The sequence below is a fragment of the Lissotriton vulgaris genome, chromosome 5 (genome assembly GCF_964263255.1).
Source record: "Lissotriton vulgaris chromosome 5, aLisVul1.2, whole genome shotgun sequence".
NCBI classification, from domain to species: Eukaryota; Metazoa; Chordata; class Amphibia; order Caudata; family Salamandridae; genus Lissotriton; species Lissotriton vulgaris.
The window spans coordinates 557,367,171-557,383,465 of NC_141693.1; the positions used below are offsets into that span (position 1 = coordinate 557,367,171).

General features: G+C 45.6%; 1 long non-coding RNA gene across 1 annotated transcript; it reads right to left on the bottom strand.

Annotated features, from left to right (window-relative positions):
• Positions 1-211: 211 nt before the first annotated feature.
• Positions 212-3,841, bottom strand: LOC147711250 (uncharacterized). Its single transcript, XR_015295680.1, has 2 exons — positions 3,771-3,841; positions 212-485 (listed from the first exon to the last, which is right to left on the bottom strand). It is a non-coding gene; the product is annotated as an uncharacterized LOC147711250 (long non-coding RNA).
• Between the last annotated feature and the right edge of the window lie 12,454 nt (positions 3,842-16,295).

The window sequence follows — 16,295 nt, forward strand, 5'->3', positions numbered from 1 at the left end:
CTGGACAGGGGACATGGAAAGATCAACCCCATTGCCAACAAGGAGGACGTTATTTCAGAGTATTCTCAGCCTCGTATCAGCTTCTATTATGTTTCTCTTAGAGGTGTAACCCAGCAAGGCTGCCTTTCTTGTCTTAGAAGATCTTACCAAGAAGTGCAGTAAACAGTGTACAATAGTGGATCATTTTCAAAGCAATCAGCCGTGGACAACGTTAGTTAATCAAATTGATTTAATACTGGTGCTTTTTCAAAAGAACAATCATAAATACAATTTGAGGTTTAAACAGGTGTACTGCCATTGACACACTGGCCTTTGTAGCTCACATGGCTTGTGTTTTTAAACACTTCCCAAACACACAGGCTAATGGAGTGATGGAAGGTGCTGGGGCTGTGAGTGCTGAGACCTTCACTGCTTGCGTCCACTGTGGTGTGCTGGCTTCTGCTGCTCTGGGGACGCCTCCGGTACGCATGGTATGTGAGGTTCCACTGGAATAGAAAGGACATGAGGTTAACAAACCTGAATGCTTATCATATGGTCAAGGTTGATATATTGCCGCCAACAGATGATTAGATATCTAGTAATGCCTTGTCATGAACTAAACCAAACTCTAGGTATTGAAATTGATTTCTCTTGCATTGGAGGTCATTACAGATATACCTCTCATGTCCTTGAAGTCAATTTCTAAAATGTATGCCAATTAAAGTTATAATTAGCAAAACGACATTATGTGGATGTGCTTTTTAAGAGATTGTAGCTCTTAATTAGAGGGGAGATTGCTGTTTACTCGAAACGCCTGAATACTGCGCTGCATGCTATTTATTACAGGAAGAACAAACTAGAATGTAGCTGGTTGGTTAGGACTTTGGTGTGGTAGGTGCTTGGATTTCTGTGCAACAGGGAGTTAGATTTGGTGACCAGTAAGGTACTGCTCTATTGGCTGATTAGATAGTGAGATGGTAGAGAGGACTTGTGTTTCATTGGTTGTGCAGTTACTGCTTGATTGGATTGTCATTGTTTAAGGAGGATGATGAGTTCCTTGGTTTATCATGTGATTGACTGCTGCTGGAACATTTTATGTTATTTTGTTGTTTACTGCTTGTTTCAATGGCTGGGGAGTTATGTGATGGGTTTGTTGTAGGTGCTGGGCACTTCACTGACTCTTTGGAGAGCTGGCGGGTGCTTGCGATTCTTGCGATGGGCGCAGGTCAGAGCGGGCGGGGGGAGAGTCACTGCACATAAAGACATTTTACCAATAAACCTTGTACAATTAGACAGCAAATTAAAGCACCAAGCTCCGGAATTTCAGGGGAAGGTGCTACATATTGTAATGTTGTTAGGTTCTTCTCCCACAGAGAACAGGATACCAAGGTAAGTGGAACAGTGTCTTTATTGTAATTTACAAATACGATATTTATGAGAGCGCCGAGCGTCTACTTTAGCCAAGCTCCGGTCGCTTCTGCCCTTTAGTTTCCCTTTGTGCGCTTTCTTTCCTCCTCTGCGCGCATGCGCCAACGTTCCGCTCTTGCTCCGGCGGGCCACGTCATCACGCCGGGCGCCGGAGACTAGAGCGCAACACCACACATATCAAGAGCAGATATAAGTATAATAGTGCCAGTTGCTCAAATAAAATCACAACTGGTTCGGCAATATTCCTTTTTGACACTAGAACCATAATATTTCTCATTGTTTTAAGAAGCTATGTTACTTAAACAGGTGACCATATGGTACATGTATTCTATATACTGCAGAAATCAATGAGAGCATATTAATGGAACAATTGTAGTAGACATACAGTTGTTTTAGTTTAAAATGAATACTCTAACTCTGATGATTTATTTATCACAATAGTGTAGTGTAGGGCAGTGTGTAACTCATTCCGCAGGGTAAGCAAGGTTAACAGAACGGAACATCTCCAACACACCACAGAACACAACACTGTACCAACATTGTTCCTATATCATGTCCAACCTATCCCTGACAACCTGTGATCTTCTGATACCACGTGGGAAAGGCAGTGTAGCCAGGAATACAAAATGTGATGCCCCTGGTGATGACCTGAACAGGATGTAAATGGTCATGCCAGACTCAGTGTAAGACTGACGCCACATTTCTGGTACCAGGCGAATATAAGGGTTATTACCTCAAGGACTCTGAATGCCGGTAACAGGTCAGAAAGGGGAATAGTGTGAATTATGTCATTTGGTAAAAAAGAAACTGCATGTGACCTCCACAAAGCCTATTCAATTCAGAAGGTACAGTAGAGCCCTTAGGGGTAAACCTATGTGCATTCGGCATCAGTATTTCCCCAGAGAGGTTCTACCACAGAATAGTTCAGACGAAGATCCTTATGAGGCTACAAATAGATCATATTAGAATCAAATTATATTGTTTAAGGCTGGCTTGTCCATCCAGACTTCAGATTTCCGACATGGTGCAGCAAATTATCCTGCATGGTCTTCAGCTGTGTCTTTGTTCTTGTAGTATTATTACCTCACTTTATTTTTCTGTTCTCTTTTAGATTTCGCTCTGGTCCTCCTGTAAGGTCTTTGCATGCATTTACTAATACTGTGAGAAGAACTTCTTAGGCATTATTTTTCTTTCTGGTGAGCATACCCCCCCCCCCCCCTCGACTCCTATCACCAATGCCACAGTTCCAGAGCTAGGTGTGACCTCCTTTCTTGTATTTATACATTCTGAAATACACCAGTGTGAACTATTTACACTCATACTTTCTGTGAATCAACTTATTTCAGACAGTCCTTGCTCACATTTGCAATGTGGTATTAGCGAATGAAAAGCATGTTTTGTGAGCATATATATATATATATATATATATATATATATATATATATATATATATATATATATATATATATATATATATATATATATATATATATATATATATATATATATTAGTTAATTTGCTTTATATTGACCTTGTAACACATTATGTATGTTTAACATTTTTGTAAAGCAACACATACTATTAATTGCCACATAGGACCTCCAGATTGTCAAAAAATAGCTGCTTTTGGTGTGCTGCTTGAGAACTGCGACTTTGACAGTTTCCAGTAGAAATCTCATGCATGTACATGTTCTCACTTGAAAATACAATAAGTGTACATTTCCGAATGACAAATTGTAATAAAAAAATAATCATTTAAATTGTTATCGTTTTACTGTATGGGGACATTGTTCCCTCAGGAGAAACTCCGTCCCATACACCCTAACCACTTTTTAAAACGTTATATCCCCTTTCTCACCCTAGCCACTTTATATCTTCCCTTAGTTTTTGTTCAATCATGGCCATTTTGTTACTTGGAAATTAACATGGAAAAAAGCTTCTCTGAATACCCACAGACCTGCAATTTTGTGAGTGTTCACTAACGTGTATGGTTGCCCCCAATCGCCATAGAATGCTCAAAACTCACCCATGTGAAGAATAAACGCAAAAAATTACACCAGAGTGATGTAAATCCATGCATAAATTCAACGTCTTATTTTATGAATCATAAAATAGACTCTTTACTTGTAAGTGATGCTAGTGTGCAGCTTAGTCAATCTTACATGTGAAAATAGGTCGGTGAAAGGTTCCCATACTCTTCTATTACAAGGTATCGATCCTGCTTTTCTAATAGTCCACTAAATTGTGCGAGATATACATTCGAAATAAAAAACACTAACAATGGCCATATGTGCCTTTATTTCAATCACTCATACATTAATAAGGATTCCTGTAATGGGCGCCTTGGCTTGGCAGTGCTTACGTTCATGGCAGGCTTCTGGCTGGCTCTGCTGGCTTGGCTGGCTGGATGGCTGGCTGGGCTGGCGGGCTGGCTGGCTGGGCTGGCAGGCTGGCTGGCTGGGCTGGCGAGCTGGCTGGCTGGGCTGGCAGGCTGGATGGCTGGGCTGGCGAGCTGGCTGGCTGGGCTGGCAGGCTGGCTGGCTGGGCTGGCGAGCTGGCTGGCTTGGCTGGCAGGCTGGCTGGCTCTGCTGGATCGGCTGGCTGGCTGCCTGCCTGGGCTGGCAGGCTGGCTCGCTGGACTGGCAGGCTGGCTGGCTGGCTGGCCTGGCTGGCTGGCTGGCTGGCTGGGCTGGCTGGTTTGGCTGGCTGGGTTGGCTGGCTGGGCTGACTGGCTGGTTGGCTGGCTGGCTGGCTGTGCTGGCTGGCTGGCTGGGCTGGCAGGCTGACTGGCTCTTCTGACTGGCTGGCTGGGCTGGCAGGGTGGCTGGCTGGGCTTCCAGTTTGACTGGCTCTGCTGACTGGGAGGCTAGCTGGCTGGGCTGGCCGGCTGGCTGACTCTGCTGACTGGCTGGCTGGCTGGGCTGGCAGGCTGGCTGGCTGGCCTGGCTGACTGACTTGCTGGGCTGGCGGGCTGGCTGGCTCTGCTGACTGGCTGGCTGAGCTGGCAGGGTGGCTGGCTGGGCTTGCAGTCTGGCTGGCTCTGCTGACTGGCAGGCTAGCTGTCTGGGCTGGCGGGCTGGCCTGGCTGGCTGGCTGACTGGCCTGGCTGGGCTGGCAGGCTGATTGACTGGCCTGGCTGCCTGGCTGGCTGGGCTGGCAGGCTGGCTGGATGGGCTTGCTGGCTGGCTGGATGGGCTGGCAGGCAGGTTGTCTCGGACCTGGGACCGCAGGCGTTTTCTGGAGCTGCTGGTGGTGTCCTCCGCCCTTGGCAGACATGGTTCTCTCGGTGTGGCAGGGTCTGTGCTCAAAGGAACACTGGAAGAGCAATTCTCTGATCTGTGTCTAATGTCTCCCCAACACGGTGGTTTTATACCTGAGACACAGAGCCACCCATAGGGATGGGGCAATTGTCATCAAAAGAAATAGCCTGTCATGATTTGACACATTGTAATTCAAAAGTCACAGATTGGAACATTTTCAATTGTCATTCACTCTTCCTAGAAGGCAAGTCAATTCTTCTTGCAGCACTCATTGCCGCACCTTTGCAATTAAAACCAACGTCATAGCACTGAGTTTGTGAATAGTGTTTGTGACATTTGTAATTAATGACTACTGTAAGAATGTTCGTGTTTGGGAGGGTGTGAAACCCACAACCATGCCATGGAAAAATATCAAATAGATTTTGATCAAGTTGAAAATTAAGCCTTTTGGTGAGAAGTAAACAAGTTTTTAAAAAGGAAATGTGGCTAGTTCATCTGAGAAGGGCCGGTTTGCTGCTATATAGAAGGAAACATAAACTGCATGGGATAAATATGTCCTGAAGAGAATTGACTTCTTTCACATCCTACTTAGGAGTCTTGGTGTCCCTCTCCCAGAATAACTCCACTAATTCAGAGAAAGATGGATATAGCTGGTCACCCGGGTCTGGTTGACCAGACCCGGAATAATATTAACCCTGCTTCCATAGTTTAAGTGGTAGCATGAAGTCTTATAATGCTGAAAAGAATTGGAATATATATCTGATGATGATGATGGTTCTGTTTAACCAATGCAAACACAACAAGATGGTGGACAGAGTGCTGAAACCTTTCAAGCCCTCCCCCACTGTAAGAGATCTGGGTTTACTCCATTGTTTTTTTGATTATTAGGTATAATCTACCTCATGGTTCATGGCATCCTTTGTGAGGCAATCATGATACAATGTTACTGCAGCGGAAACCATGTTACATTGATCTCAGATTTTCCTTGCTGAGAATTTTTGCTTCTTAAAGGATTCTTTGATGGACATTTGGAATGCCCAAAAAATATCATATCCTGAAAGTTGTGTTGTTGAAGAAAACGAACTTTGAACTATTTTTCTGAACATTGAATTGAAATATGAAGACCCATGCTGTATATTCTATTAAAATTTCACTATGTGGTAACATTAAAGACTCTATAGTAGACTATATTGCATATGTATATAAGTCTTGGAGTGCTGATTGCACAACTTGCACATACAACAGAAAGAAGGAGGAAGAGACAAGGAAATTCACAAACCTATTGTTAACTTCCCTGCGAAGATTTGGTTTGCTGCTAGAAACATTTCATTTCAGACTCACTGTTCTCCTTTGACTGCAGCCACTGTAGCACTGTGAGACACAGGCTTTGGTTTTTGTAGTAGTGAAGGATTGAATATCTAAGCTTCATTCTACGAAGAATAGGGTGCAGCAGTTAATCACATTTCGGGAAAAACGAGGAGGGGTTGATGCCAGAGGTGTCACTGGGAACATACTTCTTATCCTTTCTGGCCACTTTCATGGCTGAACCCTCCTTTGTTGTGGCCATCTTCTTTAGTTTTTTATATGTGTTAGCACTTAGAACAAACAGAAGCACTTAGCTGAAGATTCTGGTGTCACTGTCAGCTATTTTGCAGACTTCTCCCCATCTCCGTATTGTGCATGACATGGTGTTTTGTGTACTTCCAAGCAATAAAAATGAAGCAGGAAGTTGATGAGACTTGGGCAAGCTAGCCAATGTAATACAAGCCATCATCATTATCAGAAATACTCAACAGTACTGTACCCATGCATAAACAACTATCGGTTGCTAGTCATTAGACAGGAAGAGACAAGTTGGTGCTCCTCCAGGGTCCACGAGGACCCTATGGGTGGTTGAGGGACAGGCAACATTTGAATACATTCTTAAATTATTTCTGGTGCCCCGCCAGGGCCCATAATGACCCTACGAGAGCCAGGAGAGGCAGGAAAATTCAAGTAAATTAACCAAATAATTACTGGTATCATGCCTATTCTCTTCTGCACAAAATTCTACACCCTGCACACATCCAATGTATGGTAGTGTCTGGAAGAAATGTATTTGATCCACCTAAAACAAAGGTAAGGGATATTAGAGAACAGTGAAGTTGAGTTCCCAGTAGACAATAAATCAGATGTAGGTCCCATCTGATTTAGTATTAAAAAAGATGGGCGTCTGAGCAGGATTAGTTGAGTGGCTGATAAACCCTCTTCAGGTATCACCTAGGCAGCGCACATGCGCTGCTTTAGGAGATGACCTTAAGAAATCGGTCAGCTCTTTTCAAGCACTCGTGCTTGTGCTGGCATCCAACTTGAGGGAGCAAGTAGCGCGCGCCGACCATCTGTTTTAAATTAGCAAAGCTCCGTGATCCGCACCTCGCTCCCACAAGCACGAGTGCGTGAAAACAGCTTTCCCTCCCCCACCCTACCTCACCTCCCTCTCTCTCCTGCAGTGTTTTCACCCGCTCCCCTGGCAACTGTGGCGCCACTCCTCCCTCGCAGCTGTGCTCTATCCTGCCGCGCTCCCTCATCTCATCCCACAAGTGCAGTAACATGTCTTCCATCTTCTATTCTTCTGTTATGTCCCACCTCATAAAAGCACCTTCCTCCATTTATGGTTTCTCGTCTCTATTTTATCTCATTCGCCTCTTGTTTCTAATTAGCATTGCCACACTGGGCATGGCCCCGCCCTTCTCCTTTCTGTCACCAGAGAGGTCCGTCCATGTCATCTGGCGCCGTCCGTAGTGGTACAATGCAGACTTCACTCCATTGGCCACAACCGCCAAAAGCTGACTCTGCCCGCTCAACAAAGAAGCGGGGGCCGTGTGTCCAGCAGCTGGTGCCTTCTTCGGATTGCTAGGAAGGGACTTCGGATCCATTACGATTGCAGGACAGGACTCAAAGCAACAACCGGCTTGTTCCAACTGCTCAAGGAGCTGTTTTCAGGCCAGTAGCAGCTCGGCGTGTCTTGAAGCTATCTCATGGCAGCTAGTGCAAGGTGACACCCTCCGCGAGGTAAGATTCTAAAGGGCTAGTTAATTACTATTGCACCCACAGTGCATAGCAGTGGAGAAAATACATTTCCCTGTATTGTTTTCAATTTTTTTATCCAAATCTTGGCATGTATGTAAATATTATGGACTGGCTTCATTAACTACCCCAATAACAGGTACTAGAAAGTAAAGCCCATATTGCCTTCTGCAAAACGCAGTATGTTAGTAATGTCTAGAATCATACAAGGGCTTTACATTGCCACGAGAAAGTGGAGTATTGCGGATCAGTTTGCTGCATTGGCCTCTCTTTTAAGCGTGACCTACACCTTTCCAAGATAGCCGCCGTGGTGCAGAAGTCAGTTTCAGCTGAGCACGCTGCCATCTGTAAACAGTCACTTTTATTTGTTTACAAACACATCCTCATTGTATGGCCACATCTCTGCTTCGTTTTGGCTGCTTCAGACACACTGCGCACAGCTGAAGACGAACTTCGCAGCCGCCAGTTCTATAAGTGTTTGTCTCGCCTTTCAGCCTCAGATCTCCCTCCTGCGTCCCAGTCTTTAAAACACTCCAGCGGCTTCTGTGGTAGTTCTTTCATCCTGTATCAAATATCAGAAAGGTTTCTTAACCCCCTTTACCTCCCTGTCCCCACACTGCCTCAGTGCTCCGTTAATCTCACTCTCCCGGCAGCCTAGTTGCTTTCAAGTGCTCCAGCTGCACTGACATGTCCAGCTTCAGTAGTCTTGTGAACTCCCAGTAGCCTTACACCCGGTCCTACTTTTAACCTGTGAATTCTTAGTGCTCCCCTGAGCAACCCCTCTAAGCTCCTTCAAGCCTCAGTCCTCTTCTGAGCTCTGAAACCCCCCAAACCTCAGTGCACCCCTGAGCCCCTGCATCATTAGTGCTCCCAAGAGCCCCTGCAGCCTCAGTGCTCTTGTCTCTGCTTCAATAGAAGTTGATGGGGAAAATACATCCTCCATATTATTTATTTTTAAAACACCATAATTTTGCCTGCTAAAATATTGGCATAACTGCACCCCTGTGGCCTCAGTGCTCCTCTGGACCAAGCCATTGCAGCCTTTGTGCTCCCTGAACCCCTGCCACCCTATGGCCTCAGTGCTCTCCTAACCCGTGGCCTACAGGCTCCCCAGACCAACACCCTGCAGCATCAGTGCTCACCCAAATTCCTGCTGCCATCCCTATACTAGCCTAGTGCCCCCCTGACAATTCCCCGTGGACTCTGGGCTCCTCCTACCCCTACCCTGTGGCTTCGGCTTCCCCCTACCTTCCCTTCCCATCTATATTCTTCCCTTAATCCAGGCCTTAAGAGATAAACAGCTGACAGTGTTTAATTACGCAGGCGACCTGCAACTGCTTTTTACCATCGACAATTCTATCTCCTCTATTTCCCATTTTCAGTCTATCATGAAGTTCGTCCAAACTTGGATGAACCAAAATCATCTAAAACTAAACCCTGGAAAAACCGAGCTGGTGCTCACAGGGGACAATGCTAAACACTGGGGCTCACATTATTATCCATCTGACATGGGTCAAACCCCAACTCCCTCCCCCTCAGCAAAGAGACTTGGAGTCACCTTGAATAATGATCTCTCACTAAAAGCACAAGTAGGTCAGGTGGTCTCCAAGTGCTTCATCCAGCTCAGAAAAATCCTGAAGGTGCGACGCTTCTTCACCCCAGAGGCCATCATCCAGGTGGTGATCGCCACTGTGCTTTCCCACCTTGATTATGCTAACTCTATTTATCTAGGCCTACCCCTTTACCTGCTGAGGCGCCTCCAGATGGTGCAGAACCATGCTGCAAGACTGATTATGGCACAACCCAGATGGTACTCAGCAACCCCCTTGCTTAGCCATCTTCATTGGCTCCCCATGGCCCAACGCTGCTCCTTCAAAACCGGATGCATGATTTTTAAGTCCCTCCATTGCAAAAGCCCTATGTTTATTAATAAACTCATCACTAGGCATATTCCGTCCCGCAATCTGCGCTCAGCCCATCTGGCCCTTCTCCAGAAACCTGCCTTCAAACGCAAGCGCACAGGTTCAAGTTCAAGTTCAAGAATTTATATAGCGCACTACTCGCCCAGAGGGTCTCAAGGCGCTTGGGGATGGGTTCATTATTTATCGAATAGCCAGGTTTTAAGTTCTTTTCTGAAGGAGATGTGGTTCTGTGTAAGGCGGAGGTTGGTGGGGAGTGAGTTCCAGGTCTTGGCCGCCAAGTAGGAGAAGGATCTACCTCCCATGGTCTTTGGATACGCGGAACTGCGGCGAGGCCTTGATTGGAGGATCTTAGTTGGCGGGTGGGTGTATAGAAGGATAGTCGAGAGTTGAGGCATTCAGGCCCTAGTTTGTAGAGGGCCTTGTGTGCGTAGGTGAGGAGACGGAATGTTATTTTCTTGTTGACGGGGAGCCAGTGGAGGTCTTTCAGGTGGCCGGTAATGTGATTTTGGCGAGGGATGTCCAAATGAGTCTCGCTGATGCGTTGGAGTTTTTTCTGTAATTTGGCTGTAATTCCGGCGTAGAGGGTGTTTCCGTAGTCCAGTCGACTCGTGACTAGTGCGTGGGTGACAGTCTTTCTTGTCTTGGAGGGGATCCAACAGAAGATTTTTTTGAGCATACGAAGTACGTTGAAGCAGGAGGATGAGACAGCGTTGACTTGTCTGGTCATCGAGAGTGAGGAATGTAGGATGAAACCCAGGTTGCGTGCGTGATCTGTGGGTATGGGTGCTGAGCCCAGAGCTGAAGGCCACCATGAGTCGTCCCAGGCAGAGGGGGATGATTCTAGGATGAGCACCTCCGTTTTGTCTGAGTTAAGTTTTAGGCGGCGGTTTTTCATCCATTCGGCTACTTCTTTCATGCCTTCGTGAAGGTTGGTTTTGGCGGAGTTAGGGTCTTTGGTGAGGGAAAGGATCAGCTGGGTGTCGTCAGCGTAGGAGATGATGTTAAGGTTGTGATGACGCGCAATGGATGCGAGTGGACTCATGTAAACGTTGAAGAGGGTGGGACTGAGTGATGATCCTTGTGGTACACCGCAGATGACTTCGGTAGCCTCTGATTTGAATGGGGGAAGTCGTACTCTCTGGGTTCTTCCGGCGAGGTACGAGATGATCCAGTCCAGTGCTTTTCCTTGTATTCCGATGTTGTTGAGGGTGCTATGACAGACTGTGTCGAAGGCGGCGGAGAGGTCGAGTAGAATGATTGCCACTGTTTCTCTGTTGTCCAGTAGTGTTCGGATATCGTCTGTGGCTGCGATGAGGGCGGTTTCGGTGCTGTGTTTGGCTCGAAAGCCGTTCTGTGAAGGATCGAGGGAGTTGTTGGATTCGAGGAAGGCGGCGAGTTGGCTATTGACGGCTTTCACGATGACTTTTGCCGGTAAAGGGAGGAGGGATATTGGGCGGTAGTTTTTGAGTTCAGAGGGGTCTGCTGTGGGTTTCTTCAGGAGGTTGCTGACTTCGGCATGTTTCCAGCTTTCTTGGAAGGTGTCAGAGTTGAAGGAGCAGTTGATAACATCACGGAGATGGGGTGCGATGATGGAGTCTGCTTTGTTGAAGATGTGGTGGGGACATGGGTCGGTTGGCGAGCCAGAGTTGATGGAATTCATTAGGCGGATGGTGTCTTCGGTGGTGATTTAGTTCCAGGCACTGAGATTGTTAGAGGGCGGTTTAGGTTCTGAGGGGGGTGGGGAGGATTGTTTGTTGGAACTGTTTTCGAACCTGTTACGTATGTCGGCAATTTTGTTGTAGAAGAAGGAGGATAATGAATCGCAGAGGTCTTGGGAGGGAGTGATGTCGTTTGAGGCTGTGGTGGGGTTGGTAAATTCTTTGACGATGTTGAATAGTTCCTTGCTGTTATGGGCATTGTTGTCGAGTCGATTCTTGAGTGCTGATTTCTTGGTGGATCGAATCAGCTGGTGGTGTTTGCGGGTGGCTGTCTTGAAGGTGGTCATGTTGTCGGCGGTCGGGTTTTTTCTCCATGTTTTCTCGAGAGTACGGCATAGTTTCTTGGATTTCTTAAGGTCATCATTGAACCAGGGGGTCTTTTTGCTGTCTTGTTTGGTGTGATTGTTTTTCAAGGGTGCTAATTCGTCAGCGCTGTGAGTGATCCATTGTTTGAATTTGATGGCTGCTTGGTTTGGGTCCGATGAGAGGGCGGGTGGTTTTTGGTTGAGCGATGTGAGGAGTTGGTCGGTGGTGATTTTATTCCATTTTCTTCGGGGAATAGGTTGTGGGGGGTTGTGGGTCGAGGTGGTTTTGTAGCTGAAGTGAACACAACTGTGGTCCGTCCAGTGGAGAGCTGTGGTGCGATCGAAGGAGATGTGTTTGCTGGAAGTGAAGATTGAGTCTAGCATATGTCCGGCTACATGGGTGGGGGTGTCAACAAGTTGTTTGAGTCCGAGATTGGCCAGGTTGTCCAGAAGGGTGGTGGTGTTGCTGTCGTTTTTCTTTTCTAGGTGGAAGTTGAGGTCTCCTAGTAGAATGTAGTTCTCGGAGGCGAGGGCATGAGGACTGATGAAGTCAGTGATGTCCTCGGTGAATTGTTTACGTGTTCCTGGAGGCCTGTAGATGAGGGTGCCTCTGAGTGTGGTTCTGGGGTCCATGTGGATCTGGAAGTGGAGGTGTTCGGCGGTGGTAAGGTTATCGTCGGAGCTGGTCGTGATTTTGATAGTGTTCTTATGGACGATGGCGATGCCTCCTCCAGTTTGATTGGAGCGGTCTTTTCGGATGATCTTGTAATTGTCCGGGATGGCTATGGCGATGTCGGGTGTTGATGATGCATTCATCCATGTTTCAGTGAGGAAGGCGACGTCTGGTGATGTAGTGTCCAGTAGATCCCAGAGTTCGGTGGCGTGTCTGTGGACCAAGCGGGTATTCAGCAGGATGCAGGTTTCAGATTTGCCGTTCTAGCATTCCGTCTGTGGAACACCTTTCCCCTTGAGATCCGGACTTTTCAAGACCTCATGTCATTCAGGAAAGCACTAAAAACCTGGCTCTTCAGACAAACATATCATTAATCTCAACATATTCATGCCTCGGGCCCTGTTCTCTGTCTATTATCAGCGCCACGAAAACAATCGGTGGCAGTGCGCTTAACAAGAAATTTTTAACATAACATAACCTTAACCCTGTGGCTTCGGTCTTCCTCCGATCCTTAACCTTAACCTTTCTCCTCCTCTGAACCCTCGTATAATGAAACTAATTAACTCTGCTTCTTTGTGCATGACATGGGCACTCACACAACAGTGCTCCTCTACACTTAACTTATAGACTCCTAATTAGCACATCTGCACCAACTAATATAAACTTATTCTGGACAGGCTTTTGGGCAAGTGGTGTGTTCTGAACCTCAGTGCGCTCAATTGTGTCACTGGTAGGACACACAAAGTACATTATTCTGAAAATAGTTGCTATCGATCAAATGCTCCATTTTGCATCAGGGTGCTACATTTGGATTGTTTACTTGGTATCTCTTTAATCTGCTTCTTGTGCTACCTGTGATTTTATTTTATATTTCAGCAGTACATATGAATTGCTTTACGAGTGCAATGGGGCACTGCATCTTTTTGTGTTACTCTCCAAATGCTGTTTCCTATTACTTGTTCTCTTTCTTTATCTGTGTGATATGTCTGAAGGTATTTAACATGGACCCAGCTGCTACCAATAAATTGCTCAAATTTACTCACAAGTGTAATAAGAGAATTTTTAATATCTCTGCTGCCAGCTCCCTCACAGATATCCTTGCTCTTTTTGCCTGCAACTGGTTTGAGCCTCTTTCCTAAGTCCTTCATTCACCACTGCCTGTCAACCACTGCACTCATTATACCATGCCAAGTCATTCCACATCCTGAATGTAGCACTTTTCCCTTTTTCTCCATCACAGTTTTCTTCATTGATATATAATTTTGCAACAGGCTGCACAGCAGCTACACTGCTCTACAACATAGCTTAAAAACACTGTCAGTGACAATATCTCAGACTAAACACTTATAAGATCTAAAAGGCGAGCCCTATTGGCTATGCCAATGCTTGTTTTGGTTTTGTCAAGATATTATTTGAGTACTTTGTCTTCATTGAAAGTCAAAGGATAAATCCTTCCATGAGGAATCACTGCCAAATGACCTAGAGCAATAGGAAACCATACTCCCTAAGGATCAGCAGGGAATCAGCTCTTTATGAAAGATGTCAGTAAAGTCTGGCTACACTTTTGAAAGGGCAGATAACGATGCATCTTCCTGTTGCAATTCCAGGCATGAGAGATACTGCTGTTTCTAAAGATCTCCTTTTGGAAAGCATTCTTCATGGCAGTATGAGAATTTAATTAAATGATTCTTCCAATCATTGGTAGAAAAATTGATTCATAGCTGTGATGTCCATACTACAATGGGAAAAGAAGGGGCATCAATCAAATTAAAAGTCTCCGATTCCTTGCACCCTTCAGAAGTGACCAATAGAATAGGAAAAGTGCACTGTACAGGTATTCAAGCCAACTTTTGGAACATACAATCCATAAAACAATCAGCTGCCCCACTGTCAATTAGAGCCAAAATAGTGCATAGCCTATTAGGTATCATAACTTAAAGAGGAATATATTAATGTGCTCTTGAAGGTGCAAACTCTTTTGACAGAAACCTGTCTGAGGTTTGCAAGTCAAGCATAGGCCAAGTAGTTTTCCTTCAACTGGGTACTGTATTTCGTGAAATGCCCCCATTTACCACAAGAGAGGGTAGTCCATTGTTATGTTTGCAATTCTTTTCTTCCTGGTTAAAAGTCTTTTAAGTACCTAATCTGCATTGGTTGTATGATTTTCCCTCCATTAATGGGGGAATGTTGAATTCCTTGAGAGGCGATTCATGAACCCACCCCTATTTTTCAGTCTTCCAATGTTGTTGCTGTGCTCCAACTTGAAATAATAATTCTATTTCAGTTTCAGTCATTGTGGGTCGTTTTACAAGTAGTACACAAAGCATCTTTCAATTCTTTTGGCAAGCTAACATAGAATGCAGCGGTGGCAGTTTAGTCATTTCATCCAGTCTTTGCCTTTAATCTATAGAACTTGCCCATATATGCAATTATATCTCACGTGTGTGCTTCAAAGGCTCTGGACTCAGACGAAAATCCACTACTGTCATCATAAATACTTCCCAATAGTTGGGGCCAGTGAACACCCTCCTCTATTAGTCTGAGTTAAGGATACAGGTGTATAGCTGTGACCACGACCCTAAATCTTATGGCTAATAAGGTACTTAACTCCTCTCTAACCACCGGCCTTGTGCCGGCCATTTGGAAACGTGCCACAATTCTACCACTGCTAAAGAAGCCCTCTGCTGACTCCTCAGTGCTGGCAAACAAGAGACCCATCTTAGTGTTGCCATTTTTTCCAAAGCTTTGGAGAAGTATGTCAATACAGTGATTTCAGACAACGCCCCAAAAAATTATCTTTTGCACCTGAGCCAGTCGTGTTTCAGAGCCAACTATTGTATAGAGACCGCCCTGCTGGAATTCTCAGAACATGTTAGGAGAAGCTAGATAAAGGGGTCAAAGCGATTCTAAATTTATTAGACCTGTCTGCGGCCTTTGACAGTGTCCCGCATGGCAGATTCTTAAAGAGGCTGCAGGACTCTGGATTAGGTGGCCCGTTCTGAAATTGTTTTCATCCTTTCCTGAGGATAGTGGCTAGGAAGTTTGGACTTCTTCTTTCCCGGCCTCTATTTCTAGTCTGAAAGTTGGAGTTCCTCAGTGCTCGATACTGAGCCCTACCCTCTTCAACTTACATATGTCCCCTTTGGCACTGCTGGCGGAGGCCTTTGGCGCAAAAATAATCTCTTACACGGGAGCTGATTTTGAGGTCTAACAGATCATCACCTGCCTCTCGAAAGTGTTTTTTTGGCTTAGGCGGAACCAGCTTGAATGTAATCCAGAGAAATCTGGAGTCATCTTCTTTGGTCCCCCTCCCGTTGATGAGTGGAAACCCTGGTGCGCAAAACCATGGTAAAAATCTGGGCATCTTGATTGATAGAACTGTCTCAATGAGATCCCAGGTCCAGTCGCTAGCAGGCACTTGCTTTGGGCTACTGCAGATTCTCAGGAAACTTCTTCCCCTCCTGCCATTTGAGCAAAAGAAGACTGTAGTCCAGGCACTGGTTACCTCCAGACTGGACTATGTCAATGTCCCATACATGGGTCTCCCTGAGAATCTGCTCAACCGTTTACAGGTAGTCCAGAATGCAGCAGCAGAGTGGCTCTCCTGCTTAAGCCCAGGGCTCATTTTATCCCGCACCTTAATGCATTGTACTGGCTCGCAGTAAAAAAGAGGATCAGCTTTAAATCTCTGGTGCTATTTTTTAAGGACATTCATGGAAGTGGGGTGGAGTACCTTAGAAGAAGAGTCTCGCATTATGTGCAGTCTAAAATTTTGAGGTGCTTCAATTTAAGCTTGGCATTCATCCTCAGGATTCCCCGTTTTTAGGAAAATACTTAAGACCTGGCTATTTCACAATAAATTGAGCTCTTCTTCTCTCCAGCTAGCTGCAATTTAATCCTGATCTCCCGCTGTTATTTGCTGCAGCCGGTTTGACAGGGTTAT